The sequence below is a fragment of the Mus pahari genome, chromosome 5 (assembly GCF_900095145.1).
Source record: "Mus pahari chromosome 5, PAHARI_EIJ_v1.1, whole genome shotgun sequence".
Classification (NCBI taxonomy): domain Eukaryota; kingdom Metazoa; phylum Chordata; class Mammalia; order Rodentia; family Muridae; genus Mus; species Mus pahari.
In genome coordinates, this window is record NC_034594.1 from 48618312 (window position 1) to 48636437 (window position 18126).

At 39.0% G+C, this 18126-nt stretch overlaps 1 protein-coding gene across 1 annotated transcript in view; it reads left to right on the forward strand.

Moving 5' to 3' along the window:
• The window catches only part of Spag16 (sperm associated antigen 16), an 834729-nt gene that overhangs the window by 84021 nt on the left and 732582 nt on the right, over positions 1-18126 (forward strand). The gene's annotated exons all lie outside the window — the stretch shown is intronic.

Here is an 18126-nt window from a genome sequence, read left to right on the forward strand (position 1 = left end):
TTCAGCAGCCAGTGGGCCTACTGTTATAGAGTTTTCCTGTTTGTAAGCTCTTACCTCGCATCCCTTTCATGAAGTCTTCAGTCCAGCCACACTTCTCACCCATCTTTCATGGTCTAATGAGAACTGGTACTTCTGTGGCTTGTCATCATTACTTTGTGCCTCCATTGTATATTATTTTCGTTATGGTCAATCTTTTATGGGCCACACATAGCTAATTACCTTCTGGCCCACTATTATGAGTGTTTTATATTATCAAGTCCCTCCAAAATAGTTTACTTGAAATTTCCATACAGTATATTTAGTCGTACTTTCCCCCATCTCCTAAGTTCCCACGTGGCACTTTCATGCAAGTATATATTATATTTTTATTTCATTTCCCCTATACTCTACTCCCTAACCTTTTCTCACTTCCCTTCATTGACAACTTCCTCTCTTCCCTAGTTTGTTTGGCATCTATATTTATTATACCTCTACTTGTGTAATTTTATCTATAACATGTGGACATTCAAATGTGAGAGAACATGCAATATTTGTCTAAGATTGATGTAACACATTCAACATGGTTATCTCCAGTTGTATTCACTTTTTTGAGTTTATGGCTGGCCAGCCTGGGGTACATAATAAGAAACAAGCTAACTTGAGTGCACTAATGAAAACTGCCTTTTTACAAAACAAATCATAACAAAACAATAATCATAAAAACAAACAAACAAACAAACAAAATATAGTGAAATTAGAGAGCTTTGGTATCAATTTTTCCATGTGTCTGAACTGTCATGTGATTAACAAAAAATGATCTCCTGTTAGAAATGTGATAAGGTTCCAGTTCTTTCTCATATTATGAATTAAAAATGTAAATAGAGTTCTTTATAAAATAAGTAATGAGTGCAAAAAAAAAATCCTACTTGATTTAGACCTTTCTAAAGTTTAAATGAAGACTTTAATTTCAAATTTGTTCATTTTACTGTACTACATGTGTCATCTTAGGGGACTGAGATATTCCTGCTAGTGACATAACTTGACTAAGAAACTGGCAATGGCTTCTGATGTAAGCAAAATGCCTTTAAAGCACTGAAAACATGTTTCTTGTACTCTATCATTTTGTACAACAGACACACAACACACATAAACAATTTTTCTCTGCATACTATTATGTTGAAATTTAACAAACCCTTTCATAGCATAAATTACTATGTATCAGTATCTAAAAATTCTTATTTAACCTGCTCATACAGTGTGCTTAAAGTGATAGCACTCTTAAATCAAGGGGAAGTGGTTCCTGAAGAAATAACTAATGCTGACAGCAGGCCAGAGTGTACACGGGATAAGCTTGTGACATGAGACAAAGAATTTTTCCATGTTCTCACAAGTATGTATTATTATTAACTATAGGATAGATGAAAATATTTGCTATTTATTTATTGACAAGTGAATTGAGACTCCTCAACATATTATATACTACTTGGAGACCATAGCTTTTTGTTTGTTTATGGGGGGACATATGCTACTCTATCTCTTTTGGAAGTAAGGAAAAAATTAGTTCTCTCATTCCACCACGTGGGCTCTAGGGGCTAAGCTAGATCTTAGGTTTGGCAGCAAGTACCCTGACCTAATTGCTGAATGATTTCATTGGTCAAGTTCTCCACTCATCCACTTATTTGCATCAATCATTCATTCAAAATCCATCTGCAGTTTCCCCTCCTTCAGCTCTCTGCTGGTACAGAATTAAAAATTGAATACACAGATGCACATCTTTACACAGTGTACCACACCATGTTGTTTTTTTTTTTAAGTTGGTCTATGATAACAATTAACACAGAAGTTTAAAATATTTATTTTGTCAATTTTTTCATTCTGGTTTAACTGAATTTTTAAAATATAATTCATAAAGCATTTTCATCTCAGGTTATTGAGTGACTATCAAAATTATTTTATATGATTTTATTTTTTAAATTTATACCTTTATCTTGAATTTGTTTTGTTATAATTGGTATAAGATGATACAATCTGTCTCTTTTCTCTAGTGGATAAGAAATGGTCCATTTTTGCCAGTATATACAGACTTGTGACAATCAATAATGAATACAGATATGACATATTCCAGAACTTTCCACAGTATAGAATTACCTCTAATTAGTTACAAGTGTGATGCTTTTGTATTTCTTCTACTCACTTTTAACAGGCCCAACATAACATATAGAACATTTTCTTAGAATAATATGCTTCTTATTTAAAAACCAAAGTATTTATATGAAAAGAGTTAAATATTGACCCCAAAATGAATGCCACTGAATCTGTGAGTGTAAACCTAGGACTTTCTGTGTCGGCCTGTGTTAACTCTATGAATAGTTTCCATGAAGTGCCAGCTCTATGGATCATAATGGGTCATCATCTGCTTTGTAATTATTTATTTGGGAAAACTTGTGTTCTGGAAAATGATTATTCTTACAACAAGCAGACCAAATTTAACTTCAGTTGGTGGATAAAAATTTAATCTAAGAAGCAATGCATCTCACATTCTACATGGTAATGTTGGGAGAAATAGTACAAAATGGAACACAGATCTTTGTCTCTTATGTGGTTAAACATATCATCAGAAGCTGATATGGGGAAACAAAAGGGAAGGATTTCATGATAATGATTATTTTCCTTGCTTATTTGGGAATCTTCATCCACATGGAATTCAGTATAAATTAATTTAATATTTATTACATCTAAAAGACTAATAGAATTATATTTCATTATGCCATTGTTTAACTAAAAAGTCTGAATTTACTTGACTATATAAAATATAATTTATTTTAATGAGCTTCCTCAAATGAAATAGAATGAAATATGTATTTAGAGTTACCTCTACAGTGTGTGGAGACTTTCCTTACAGGTGAGTACACTTACCATCTCTGTTACCTTTGACAAGAACTTCACTGTGTTTTTTCAGTGAGTTGATTCTTGGTGAGCTTTCATTCTCTATGTCTTTAAATTACTTTAGATTAGTAAGAACTAACTGAAGCCATTTCAAGTTTATAGCTAGTTATACATAAAGTACTTTGGGCTTAGAGTCAGAACTCTGAGTTTTAGCATAGATGATGCTCTATTCGCTTGAGGCTAAGCAGTGCCAGTGTGTGTATGTTCTCTACTCCCTTTCTTCAGTGATGAGAATATAAGGAGGAATAAGTTAGGTTATTAAAAATGATATCCGACCCATCATTGTTCCTGTCTGAAAGAATTACAGGGATGGAAATAGAAAGGAGCCTGAGAAATCAGGGACAGGCCCAAAGTGGATCCAGCTCAAGGGGAGGTCTCAAGGCTTCACACTATTACTGGGGCTAAGGAATGCTCACAAAAAGGGATCTATCATGTTTCACCCCGAAAGACCCAACAATCAGCTGAAAGAGTCAGATGCAGTTATTTGCACCCAACCAATGGACAGAAGCAGCTGACCCTTGTTGTTGAATTAGGGAAGGCTGAAAGAAGTTGAGGAGGAGGACGGCTCTGTAGGAGGACCAGCAGTCTCAATTAATCTGGACCCCCAAGATCTCTTAAACACTGGACCACCAAACAGGCAGCCTACACCAACTGATATGAAGCACCCAACACACATACAGTAGAAGAATTACAGGTCTGTGTTCATTCAGAGATGATGCGCCTAACCCTCAAGAGACTGGAGGTCCCATGGAGTATAGTGGTCAGATGGGGTGGAGGTTGGAGGCATCCACATGGAGACAGTGGGATGGGGAGGAGGTGTGGGATGGGGAGCAGTCAGAGGGTTTATGGGGGACAGGGAATGGAATATGGAGTGTAAAAAATAAATTAATTGAAATATGATATCTAGAAGTTTTCAACATTGAGGTAGTAACTATGAATGAATGTGGTTTTTAGAAGTATTGACGAAAATGTGGGTAACACAGAAGTTCAGTGTTGCTTCATTCTAAACCAGTTAAATTTATTTGCCTTATTTGAAGAACAATGGAGGTCTTTGAAATTTAGAAAAATGTGGCCTTCAGGGTTCTGTCTGTGCCCAGAGCTGGTCCTGTGCTACAGTGCCCAAAGCTGATCCTGTGCCACAGTGCTCCATTCCCAAATACCAAAGTGAGAGAGCTGGTCTCCTAGGAGTGCAGACACACCTGTAAGCACAGGTAAGACCAACACTTCTGCTCAGAGAGACCCACCTGGAGTCCTTAGGACACAGGAACCAAGAAGCAGCCTGAGAGGACCCTTCTAGTTTCCATCTGTGCTAGAAGCTGGTCCTGTGCAACAGAAACCAAGGCTACTTGGCATCATCAGAATTTAGTTCACCTACCACAGTGAGCCCTGGATACCCTAACACACCAAAAAAACAAGAATCTGATTTAAGATCACATATCATGATGGTGATAGAGGACTTTAAGAAGAACATAAATAACTCCCTTAAGGAAATACAGGAGAACACAGATAAACAACTAGAAGCCCTTAAAGAGGTAACAGAAAAATCCCTTAAAGAATTACAGGAAAACACAACCAAACAGGTGAAGGAATTGAACAAAACCATCCAGGATCTAAAAATGGAAATAGAAACAATAAAAACCCACAAAGGGAGATAGAAATCTAGGAAAGAGATTAGGAGTCATAGACACAAGCATCATCAACAGAATACAAGAGAGAGAAGACAGAATCTCAGGTACAGAAGATACCATAGAAAACATGGACACAACAGTCAAAGAAAATGCAAAATGCAAAAAGCTCCTACCCCAAAACATCCAGGAAATCCAGCACACAATGAGAAGTCAAACCTAAGGATAATAGGTATAAAAGACAGTGATGATTTTCAACTTAAAGGGCCAGCAAATATCTTCAACAAAATTAAAGAAAAAAACTCCCCTAACCTAAAGAAAGAGATGCCCATAAACATACAGGAAGTTTACAGAACTCCAATGAGACTGGAAGGGAAAAGAAATTCCTCCTGTGATATAATATTCAAAACACCAAATGCGCAAAACTGCCACAGACCAGGCTCAGAGGCCCTCCTCAATCCCTGTGAATCAGAATCTCAGACAGATAGGCATGGAGTCAGTGGGGACTGACAGACTCGACAAGAGTGTGTGTAGAATCTGAGTGTGATTTTTCAAATCGAGCATCAAACTTTTAATACAGAAGAAAAAAAACAAGAAAAGCCAGGCGGGACACATCTGGGGAGTTACAGTGACACAAAACAAAAGGAATGTATACATCAAAAGATGGTGGGGACCAGGCTGTTGTTGTTTACCACTAAGAAGGGAACCAGGTGTAATGCTAGTCTATTGTTAATCCTACCTACTGACTAGGCCATTGTGTGTTCCCTTGTTTGGGTGAGAGTCGGCTATTGTTCTAAGTAATCACTCTGCAGACTAGTCCTGAGCTATTCTAGCTCCATTCTTTGTAATGCCTAATTAGTTTCTACTAGAAGTAAATTTGAATGTTACTGAATAGGTAACCTTCTGACTGAATTCCTACTGAATTCCAAGCTCAAAGGCTTCAAGGATTTTCTAGGATGTTGGAACACTGGTGGAGGCTCACCTATGATAAAATTCAATCTTTAAAGGCACTTATAATACTGAAAGAGNGCATACACCATACTAACATGGGGATAGGGTTTGAGTATATGGGTTATGAGAATGCCAAGGTTCCAGAAGGCTGAGTTTCCTTGAAACTCTTTGCCTTGTGAGTGCTTCCAGGCCTCTTGCCCTGTCAAGCAGACTTCACTGGAGTGGGCGTAGCACAAAACAAAGAATGAATATTAATAGTAGTAAGGGAAAAAGGTCAAGTAACATATAAAGGCAGACCTGTGGGGCTGTGAAAGGCAGCCTGTTTTGGTTGAATGAGGCTTGCTCTGGAGACCAGTAAGAAACTCTATAAGGGACAGAACACTGAGCCACATTCCCAGACAGGTGGCTGACACCACAGAGTCCCCAGCTCCTCCTTCTCTCTCTCCCTTTCCCCTTCTCTCCATGTGGCCATGGTCAGCCTCTCTCTCTGTCTCTGTCTCTGTCTCTCTCTTTTTCTACCTTCTTTCTTTCTCTCTGCCTTTCTACAATAAAGCTCTAAAACCATAGATTGTCTCTTCTCAGCACGGCCTGCCGTGCTTGAACATGGGATAGGCTTTCCCCTAAAAAGCTGCATCTAACCTCCCATATGAAGGCCCTCCTGTACTGCAGCCACAGACCAGACCAAGGACTCTTGCCCACATGGGAACCACCCAGCTCCCTTTCTCTTCTTGCCCTCTCTTCCCTTCGGTCCTGGAGATGACTGAGCCTCCCCAGGACCCTCACTTTGTTCTCACCTCTTCTGCAGTGTCCTGCTGCATCTGAGATGCCCAAGACTGAGAACCTGTTATCTCTGGCCTCCGTGAGGCTCAGAGACCTCATACTGCCCCTTGTCACCCCCTCGGGATGGGTCCATAGCTTCCCACAGCCAGATACCCACCCAGGGCCATGTAGAAAGCATGCAGCAGTCCTCCCACATCTGCCCACCCAGAGCACCGGAACTCAGGTGGGATGTGGGTTTTCCCCCCACTCCTTTTATTCCCCCATATCCACTGATGCTCACAGACCTATCAGAATTACATAAGACTTCTCACCAGATACTATGAAAACTAGAAGATCCTGTATAACTAGATGTTATATGGACCCCAAGAGAACACAAATGTCAGCCCAGGCTACTTATAACCAGCAAAACTCTCAATTACCATTTATGGAGAAACCAAGATATTCTATTACAAAAACAAATTTCCACTATATCTTTTCACAAATCCAGTCCTACAAAGGAAAATAGGTGGAAAATGCCAACATGAGGAGGGAAACTAGACCCTGGAAAAAGCAAGAAAGTAATCTTTCAAGAAACCCAAAAGAAGATTGTCCCACAAACATATAAATAACACCAAAAATAACAGGAAGCAACAATAACTATTCCTCTCTTAACATCAATGGACTCTATTAAATCCACTTGATTCATAACTTCTCTTAGTTTCACTGAGTCTCTGTTTAGTTTTTGTTTCAATGACCTGTCCATTGGTGAGAGTGGGGTGTTAAAATCTCCCACTATTATTGTGCCCTTAGATGCTGAAAAAGCATTTGACAAACTACAACACCCTTTCATTTAAAGTATTAGACAGATCAGGAATTCAAGGCCCACAAATCCAGCCCTACAACATAATAAAAGCAGTTTACTGCAATCCAATAACTAATATAAAATTAAATGGAGACATATTTGAATCAATCCCACTGAAATCAGAAACAAGAAAAGGATACCCACTCTCCCCATATCTATTCAATATAGTACTCGAAGTGTTAGCTAGAACAGTAAGACAAGAAAATGATTTCAAGGGAATACAAATTGGTAAAGAAGAAATAAAGGTATCACTATTTGCAGATGATAAGATAGTATACATAAATGGCCCCAAAAATTCTACCAGAGAAGTCCTTCAACTGATAAACAATTTCAGCAAAATGGCTGGATATAAAATTAACTCAAATAATTTGGTAGCCATTCTTTATACAAAGGATAAACAAGCTGAGAAAGAAATCAGGAAAACAATTCCCTTCACAATAGCCACAAATAGTATAAAATATCTTGGGGTAAGTCTCTCAAGAAACAAATTGAAGAAGATCTCAGAAAATGGAGAGATCTCCCATGCTCATGGATTGGCAGAATTAATATAGTAAAAATGGCCATCTTACCAAAGGCAATCTATAGATTCAATGCAATTCCCATCAAAATTCCAACACAATTCTTCAAAGACATGGAAAAAGCAATTCTCAAATTCATCTGGAAAGTCAAAAAAAAAAAAATCCAGAATAGCAAAAACAATTCTTAACAATAAAAAAAAGAGCTGGAAAATCACCACCTCTGACCTCAAGCTTTACTATAGAGCAATAGTGATAAAAACTGCATGGTATTGGTACAGAGACAGACATGTTGATTGATGGAATAGAATTAAAGACCCAGAAATAAAACCACAGAACTCCAATGGCTCATTCACATTCCCTGTGCATTATTTCTTATAAAATTCTGAACCATTTGCAAGTTAATTTCTCTGACCTTCAATGTTGTCAGATATAAATTACAGATATTAATACTCATTGAAAGCATTTATGAGACTTATATAACAAACTATGTGCAACTGCTGAGTTTGTTCTTCAGCCTATGGCAAGCATTTGAGTTATTACCACTAATAAGATCTACATTTTGCTTTTTCTTTTGAAAGCCTCTTCATTTCTCAATTTCTGTAAGCTTTGCTCTTACTGAAGTAGAATGTTTCTTTCACAAATCCTGATGTTATAAAAATGTCTACATGGTCCCTGTGGAGGGGCCTCCACAGTCCTGAGTTGTTCTGTGCTAGTGAAATTTTCTAACACTACAATTCATGGACACACCCCAAGATTTTATTTTATTTTTTATGATTTATTTACATAACATCCTAATTGCCTCCTCATAGTCCCACCCTTTCAAATCCCTCTCCCCATAACCCCCTTCCATTTGGTACCAACCCACCCTGGGACATCTAGTCACAGCAGGACTAAGTGCATGCTCTAGTATTGAGACACAACCAGACAATCTACACAGAGGAAAGGCATCCAATGGCAAGCAACAGAATCAGAGACAGCCCTTGATCTAATTGTTAGAGAACCCACATAAAGACCAAGCTGCACATCTACTGCATCATGTGGGGCACCTAGGTCCAGCCCTGCATGCTCTTTAGTTGGTGGATCAGTCTCCATGGGTCCAGGTTTATTTACACTGTAGGTCTTCTTATGGTATCTCTGACTCCTCTAGATCACTCAATTTTATCTCCAAGAATTTCTTGCACAAGACTCCTGAACTCTGCCTGTTGTTTGGCTATGGTTCTCTGCATATGTTTTCACCCACTGCTGGATGAAGCCTCTGAGGAGACAGTTATGCTAGGCTCCTGTCTATACCGTAGCAGAACATAACAGGGTATCATTGATAATGTCAGGGGTTGGCTTTTTCCCATGGTATAGGTCTCAAGCTAAGCTAATAATTGGTTGACCATTCCCTCAGTCTCTGTTCCATCTTTATCCCTGTGCATCTTCTAGACAGCACAAATTTTTTGATTTAATTTTTTTGTGGGTGAGTTGATGTTCCCTTCCTTCCACTGGAAGTTCTGCCTGGCTACAGGAGGTGGCTATTTTACTCTCTGGAGCAATTAGACATTAACAAACCAAATAACGCAATTAAAAAAGGGGCAGCTTCCTATATACAAATGATAAACCAGCCGAGAAAGAAAATAGGGAAATAACACCCTTCACAATAGTCACAAATAATATAAAGTATCTTGATAGAACTCTTAACAAAACAAGCAAAAGATCTGTATGGCAAGAACTTTGAGTCTATGAAGAAAGAAATCGAAGATCTCAGAAGATAGAAAGCGCTCCCCACGCTCACGAATCAGTAGGATTAACCGTGAAAATTGCCATGCTACCAAAAGCAATCTAGAGATTCAGTGCAATCCCCATCAAAATTCCAATGCAACTCTTTACAGAATTGTAAGAATTCTTCACATAGAAAGAACAATTCTCAATTTCATATGGAAATACAAAAAACCCAGGATAGCACAAACTTAACAATAAAAGAAGCTCTGCGGGAAATCACCATCTCTGACCCAAGCTGGTCTACAGAGCAGTAGTGATAATACGGCATGGTGATGGTAGAGAGACAGATGGGCCGATCAGTGGAATAGAATTGAAGACCCAGAAATAAATCCACACACTTATGGACACTTGATCTTTGACAAAGAAGGAAAAAATATACAATGGATAAAAGAAAACACCTTCAATAAATGGTGCTGGTCTAACTGGCATACACTTGATTGTACGAGGCCCCTGACTCATATACAGCAGAGGACTACCTGGGCTGGTCTCAGTGGAAGAAGAGGCATCCAACCTTTGAGAGATTTGAGGCCCCAGGGTGTGGGAAGTCCTGCTGGGCATAGAGGGTGGAATGTCCTCTTGGAGACAGGGGGAGGAAGAATGGGATGTGGAAATGTGGGAGGGTAGACTGGGAGTAGGGCAATGACTGGAGTGTGAAAAATAAAACTAATAAAAAAGAAGTCTAAATTTGAGAAAAAAAATAAGGTGAAGAACAATTTAGCTAGATTCCCAGTGTTGACCTCTGATCTATACAAAAAAAATGTACACATATACAAATACACACACACACACACACACACACACATACACACACATATACATACATACACACACATACACACACATACACATATACACACACATATACACACACAAACACGCACACATATACACACACACATATACACATACACACACACAGACACACACACACACACACACACACACACAGACACACACACACAGAATGCCAGGGACTGAAATAGAAATCAATGTAGTGACTTTCTATTTGGATCCCCACATTTCTTTTGTTTTCTCTGGGATCAGTCATGTTTTCTCAAGCTTCTCTTTGTTCCTGAGGTGCAGCTCTGCAGTCCTGCACAGGAAGCTTCTGCCTCATGCCTCTTTGGAACATTCCCTGGACATGATAATGAGCCCATGGGACTTTCCTAGCTTGTAGAAGAGAAGTAGAAGCTGCAGAACCAGTCTCCTGTGCCATTGTGTATGGAAACAACCTGATTGTCAGAAGAAATGTGAAGCAGTTGCAAGAAGGGCGGAAGTCAAGATGAAAGGGAAGATTCAACAGAAATCTGTGACTCCAACTGTGTTGAACAATAATCTTGATGGAATCTGTTTTCTTTTCAGTTTCAGGGCAACTCATTGTCCACCTTAAGAAGTATCTTCAGTATTACTCACTATTCCAAAATACTTTGAACGTTTTTCATCTTAAATGATCACAGGATCACTGTGCCAAAGACTTATTTAAACATAGAAAGAATGGAGAAAGGCACTGTTGTGGTTTGAATGATAAATGCCCCCATAGTCTCCTGTTATGGTTGTTACTTGGCCCCCAAATGGTTGTCTATTAGGGTGGTTCATGAGGTGGGGCCATGCTGAAGGGCATAATCACTGTGAGCAGACTCTGAGGAGTGAAATCTCACCCTACTGCTAGTTTACAATGTCTGCTTTGTGTTTTCTGTTGCCTCCAGCTTCCTGCTCCTGTTGGAATTTCTACTCACCATTGCCATTCCTCCACTCCACCATCATGGATTATTGTCCCTTGGAATCTTAAGCACAAATCAATAAATGCATTTTTCTCCCTAAAACCAAAAATGTGGTACAGAGCTAAACAGAGAATTCTCAACAGAGGAATTTCTGATGACTGAGAACTAAAGACATGTTCAGTGTCCTTAGTCATCAGGGAAATGCAAATGAAAACAACTCTGAGATTCCATCTAACACCCATCAGAATGGCTAAGATAAAAAGTTTAAGTGATAGCACATACTGGTGAAGCTATGGAACAAGAGGAACACTCCTCCCTTGCTGGTGGAGTGCAAACTTTTACAACCACTTTGGAAATCAATTTGCCAGCTTCTCAGAAAATTCAGAATAGTTCTAGCTCAAGACACAGCTATACCACTCCTGGGCATATACCCAAAGATGTCCCATTATACCACAGGGACACTTGCTCAACTATGTTCATAGCAGCTCTATTCTTAATAGTCAGAAGCTGGAAACAACCTAGCATCCCTCACCATAAGAATGGATAGAGAAAATGTAGTACATCTACATAATGGGGTACTCTTTAGCTATTGAAAACAAAGACACCATGAAAATTTCAAGCAAATGGATGGAACCTGAGATTATTCTGAGTGAGGTAACAGACCCAGAAAGACATGTATGGTATGTACACACTTTGAGAACTAGCCATAAAGTGCAGGATAGCCATGCTACAATCTGGAGTCCCAGAGAATCTGGTTACTAATGATTGCCCAAGGGAGGATGTGTGTATCTCACTCAGAAGGTGAAACTAAATAGTCAGAGGTGGATGGAGGGAGGGCAGTGGGTGGGAGAGGAGATGATGTGCAGTATGTGTTGGTGATCAGTTGTTGGGGGGGGAGAGGGCTGAGAGTGAAAATGGAAGTCAGTGTTGAGGGGCATCTCTGGGTCTAGCTGGGAAAGGCTACAGGGAGTCTATGGGGATGACCCTAGCTGAGATTCCTATCAGTGGGTCATATAGAAAATGAAGTAGCCAAGATTTTAATTTTCATGCTCATACAATCTTGGAGTCTTGAGTTAGGCAAATCACAATTCAATTTGTCTTGATAGCAAAGCTCTCCCCAGCAGTTTGTATCGCTGTTTTCTTTTTTTTGGATAGTCAACCTGTGCATGGCCCTTTCACGAGTGAGCACAGCCCATGGTTTGGGTGCCTCTCTTTTATCTCCAACTCTTTTATTTGCATATATTTTTACTGTGCATGATTTTAGGGAAATAAAAAATAACAATGTCATGCCTTTAACATTTCTCATCTGGAGCTCCTAGCTCCAAATCTTCAGATGTGATTACACCACATAGAGGAACCACATATTATACTGCAGAGCAGTATAATGGAACCCTAGTTGGAAATCTGGAGAGGGAAACAGTGGGATAAAGTGAGAGATGGAAAAACAGGAAGGGGCAAAGGTCAGTGTAGAAGGAAGAGAGACAAGGAACAAGGTTGTTTGAAAAGGCCTCAATTTAATTAATTTTTAATTCATTAAAACTAGTTGAATGTATAGTATTTTCTCCTTCTAATACTTAGAAGTATAATAGTTTTATATAATAGTTCACCTAATTTAGATTTCTACCTAGGTGACGTCTTCTTGCCATAGATTAATACATTTCTCAACCCTCATCAGAACCCTGCCTATGTTTCTATATACAGTAGATGGCTATTAACACGGAGAGCCAGAGCTCATCAAGTGATAAGAGAATAAGAAACTGAGGCATCCTCAGCCCATTTAGGAGACATCCATATGGCATCCCTCCTCTTCGACTCAGGGATCTTTGCAAAAGAGGGGACCGAAAGATTGCAAGAGACAGAGAGTATGTAGGGCTACTAAAGAAACAATGTTTTCTGGTACAGCAGTTACACAAATGAAGTCAATCATATATGACAAAACCTGTGCAGATCCAAGCCACACAAAATCCCAGCATGGAGCTGAAACCTGGGCTCAAAGTCCTACCCTTAGCTGAGGAGGAATGGGTAACTGACAGCTCTTGAGAGAGGAGTCAACTTTCTTTACAAGCTTAGTCTTTGGTGAATTCCCTCCAGTGGAAGGCCACACATTGAAGAACATGTGGGTAACGCATATTGGACTTAATGGGTTTAAAAACCAAAAGAAAACACAAAGTTGGGTGGATAGGGAAGCTTGGATAAATCTGTGGAGAGTTGGAGAAGGTGGCAGATATGATCAAGACAAACTGTAAAAACTCTTAACTAATAAAATTAATTAAAAATATTGTTGTAGATATATTTATATTCATTTATGCCTTAAACATTAATTTATACTAAGTGTAATTTGAGTTTATTTTAGTCAGCTTTATAGTAGTATGCTCTTAAAAGTGAAAGTGTTTTGATTCTTCATACTTAGGAATTTGTTTGATAAATATGAAGTATATTCTTCCTTCTTCTGTGGAATATGTGGGTGGAACTGTGCATTATGAAAAGGAATTGATTGAAATTCCCAACATTAAAAACTTGAAGCAAAATTGATATGATCTACAATTATGTGTACAGTTATTATTGAATTATGTTTTAATTGGGCATAGGCAGTATACATTTTACTGAGTTATCCTTTATTGAGTTTATGCAACATCTAATTATTTGTTTGGTCAGTTGGGAGAAGACTCTAGGTGAATAATTTCCCACATTGTGAAGCATAATGAGATATTGGGAATATTATCTCATTACACACTTAAATAATTTCATTTCTGGATAGAAATGGGGATGAAAAGAATTTTAATGTGAATCATACCTTCACTTTTGTAGATTTAGACACCTGCACTTTATCACATAGTCTTGAATAATTTCTTCAGGATCAAGGACTCCTGAATCTATGTAATTAATTCTTAATACTATATTTTGGTTCACACATTTTCTTTAAATCTGGGTATGTAAAGTCAATCCTTAATTTTCCTTCATATACGATGTCCTACCTCTTTTGTTAGGTGTCTCCAAAGTGTCTACAACTGAGGACAGCTGAGATGACCTTAAGCTGTCACCTAGGCCCGTCTTGATAACCATGCCAGTGACTCTCCCAGTCATACACTTGATGGGCAAGCCAGAAAACTCATGGCTCTTTAGATGTCTTTCTGGGCCTTTCCTCTTGCCTCCAGCTTATCACTTATAAATTAGTCAATTTTAATTTTTTCTTTTTCTTCTTGCTAGTGTACCCAAGACTCTCCATCTGTCTGCTTTAACTGCAGTGGATCACTATCTTTTCCTGGACACATGTAACTTTATCACTTGGACACAACCTTACTCAATGAAGCAGAATGCTCTTCAGAGAAAATCGCATCCCTACTAGTTTGCAGTCACAGTAATGATAAGCACAAAACTGTTAACCTGCTAAGCTGGGACCCTGGTCCCTGCCATTATTGACTGAGTCTTATTCCTGTTTTCCCGTTTGGAATCAGAGGCTTCTGCTTCATCTTGACCTTACCCTTAGTGGGTTTTGCATAACCCCTATCGCAGCTTAAAACAACCTGCTTTTTAATGATGCGTTGTTTATAAACAGGAATAATGGAATTTGTTCTCCATATAATCACGTGTTTGTTAACAAAACATGAAGAAACATGCTATTACAAAATGTCAGAATTTGAGTTTTCTTGTGCAGCAATTATGGAATTGATGAGTTTTAAGGATCTCTCCTTCCTGCGTGTCCTTCAGATGCCAGCACAAACCTCATTTCTTCAGGACCTCTTCCCTTGGCTGTTGACTATATCTCAGGAGGCTCTTTTGTTCCTCTCTATATCTCAAAACCTAGACAGTTGTTTCTTGACTTCTCATTGCTTTCATCTTTTTTTTTTCAATGAGTCTTTCCCCCCCTGCAGCTCCTGAGAGAGCAGAACCACTGTTACTTCTGACTCAGCTCTACCTCCTGCCTCTCATGTTTCTGCCTCCCAATGATAAGTGATTTTTAAGTGGATGAGCTACTAAGCGAGAGAACTGGGATTTGAAATCATAGTTGACTCTGAAACTACTCATCAGGAGTGACAGTATTTTAGTATTCTGTAATGCGAAATTACCATGCTGAGTGTTCAGCACTTGTCTTGGGTATATTCACACGCAAAACATGAATCCTTAGCTTTTCTAGTATAATCAGTTAATTATGCTTTCATGATTCTGAACATTAATGAAATGGGGCGTCACAGTGAGAGAAACATTACTGAGTACCACAAAAACTTTTGGAGGAGGAGATCCTTGTAGCTGTCCAGTGGCCATCTGCCTTTATGATCTGACCTTGAGGGTCCAGAGGGCAGAAAAGGCCCCTGTGTGCCATGCATGAGTGCCTCTGTGCCCAGGTAGCCTCTCTGCCCAGGTAGCCTCTGTGCCCAGGTAGGCAGTGTGGCACTAAAGCCTCATCTGTCTCCTCTTTTACATTTTTGGTTGTGAGCCTAACCTTTAATGGCTGAGCCATCTCTCCAGTCCGTCTCCTCTCTTATGTAGCAGCAAGATGGAATCATCAAAATGGGGGTCAGAGACATAGAACTGGTTCTATGGGCAGAGTTTAAGCAGAGAAGGAAGATGAATCTACAGTTATAGAGGTGATTTTCTGTTTGCAGAGGGATCCAAACCATCTTAAAAGGAAACAGAAGACATTTGGTATTAAAAATAAGATGGCTGGCTGTTGACAAAATGCAGAACACTCCCTCGTTCTTTGCTTTGGACCTTTGCTTTTATTTCTCTATCCCGTTTCTTTCAACCTCTGTTTCTCTGACTGGAATGTGACATAGAATCCTTACTATGATAGTGGCGAATGGGTAGCCACTCCCCGTCTTAGGAAGACTGAAGTCAGGTCAATATCATCTCCAGGCTTTTTGACTGTCTTCTACAAAGACTAGAATAGTTCCCATTAAAAATGCAGAACTTAATTCATGTCAAACATTGATCATGTTATTTTATGAAATTAGTATAAATTTCACTATAAAATCCTGAGAACTCTGAAGTCTTATTATTTTGTCTGGCATTTAGTGTATATATTGCTCTTATAGTCTGTAGGAAGTATCATGGCTATATTCTTCTTGTATTTTGCTTTCTGTTTATAAGTGTGAATTTTAAAATACATTTATAAGACGATGAAACTTAAGTTGGGTACTCTTTGGAGTCACCTTGGAAAATGACACACAAATTAATCATGGGCTAAATTGACTTTTATATATCTATACTGAATTCAAATTTCTGAGGACTAAATACACGTGCCTATCAGAGAGAAATTATGATGCTTTGAAGTGATTCACTGTGTAGCTTGAGGCTGCCATAAGTTCCATAAATTGAAGCTTGAGGCTTCAAGACTTATTGTATTCAATATGTAAGGCTATATCTTTCATAAAATTAATTATGGGGTGAGCACTTGCCTTGCAGTTACTATGTAATACACAGCCAAGCCTAGCGCTAGAGTGTTGTGGCTTCACATGTGATTATGTCAGGACAGATCCTCCTCAGGCCCTGCTTTCCAGCCATCTCGCTGTGCAGGAAAACTGGCTAGCGATAAAGTAGCCCCCTTTACCTGCGTGCATACAGATATCACAGAGAGCATCACAGGAGAGTGAGGCAATGTTTTGTCATGGTGATTAGCTGATTCTGACCATTTGATAAATGTTTGCATTAATTTAAATGCAGGTATTCATGAATACCTAACCTTTGATGTTGTTATGAATTCACAGTAAGTGTGTGAACTTTTGGTAAGGAAAAAAAAAAAAAAAGAGTTCCAGTCAGAAACCCTGAAAAGTGTTGCTAATACAAACTTTTAAAGGCATAAAACTTGCATGTACATAGTATTACATATGGTTGTCACTATAAATCAGTAAATGTATTTTTAAAGCTACTAAAATCTTTAACAGATAGTTTCATTTTGTAATGCAAAAATGAATAATGTTTTCAGCCATTCTTTTATAGAATTTACCACATAGTGGTTGAATTAGAAAAATAAAATTCGTATGGAGTTCTGTACCTAAATATATAAATCATAGTGTTTTTTTTTTTTTTTTTTTGCCACTTCTATCTCGGAGGAAAGTGTTGACTATATTTCAAGAATGAAATATGTACAACACATTGACTTGTGGGATGACTACGCTTTCACCAAGTAGCCGTTTACGGAGTGTCTATCATATATAATACTCTGTGCTGGAGACAGAAATGAATCATATGCTGCTGCATGCTGGTAGCTCTGAGTTGAACTGGAGTAGACAGTGACCCGATTGCAGTGTTCTCTATAACACACAGTTCTACATTAATAGCAGGGATGATGTAAAATGAGACAGTGTGGCTTGGGATTGGTCTATTTTTAAGGATGAAGAGGTTCATTCCCCAAGAAGAAATCATAGACAAGTCTTAGAAGTGTCAAGTGTTTCTGGTAACCTGCTATGTAATTTTTGAGAGGGGGGTGGTCCTTAAGCAGGGAGTCACATGAGAGGCTGCAGCAGTGATCTGTGGGGAACAGTGACAAGGTGATGAGAAGGGAGCCCTTGTGCTGAGGGAGGAAGTGGATCTCAAGGTCTAGCTTAGGGTAAGTCACCAGAAGAGGGATGACAAGTACCTCATCATGCCCGTGATGTGAAAAGCAGAATGTATGTAAACCTTTAAAACATGTTTCAAAAGTGTAGGCACAGTGTGGTAGGGTCTTCAGGAATTTTGTTGTTGCTCATTTGTTTTGCTTCAGTAGTGTTGGGAACTAGAAACCAAACTTGAGTTCCAATCTGGATCAAACTGATCTGCTATTTGGGAGTTATCTTTGAGGCTATTTCCAGCTTTGAGGACCACTTAATTTCCTTCCTTCCTTTCTTCTTTCTTTCCTTCCTCCCTCCCCTCACTTACTGTTTTTTTCTTTTCCTTTTTCCTTTCCTCTCCTCCCTCCTCCCTCCCCTCCTGCCTTTCCCCTCCCCTCTTCCTCCCTCCCCCATCCTTCCTTCCTTCCTTCCTTCCTTCCTTCCTTCCTAACTTCCTTCCTTCCTTCCTTCCTT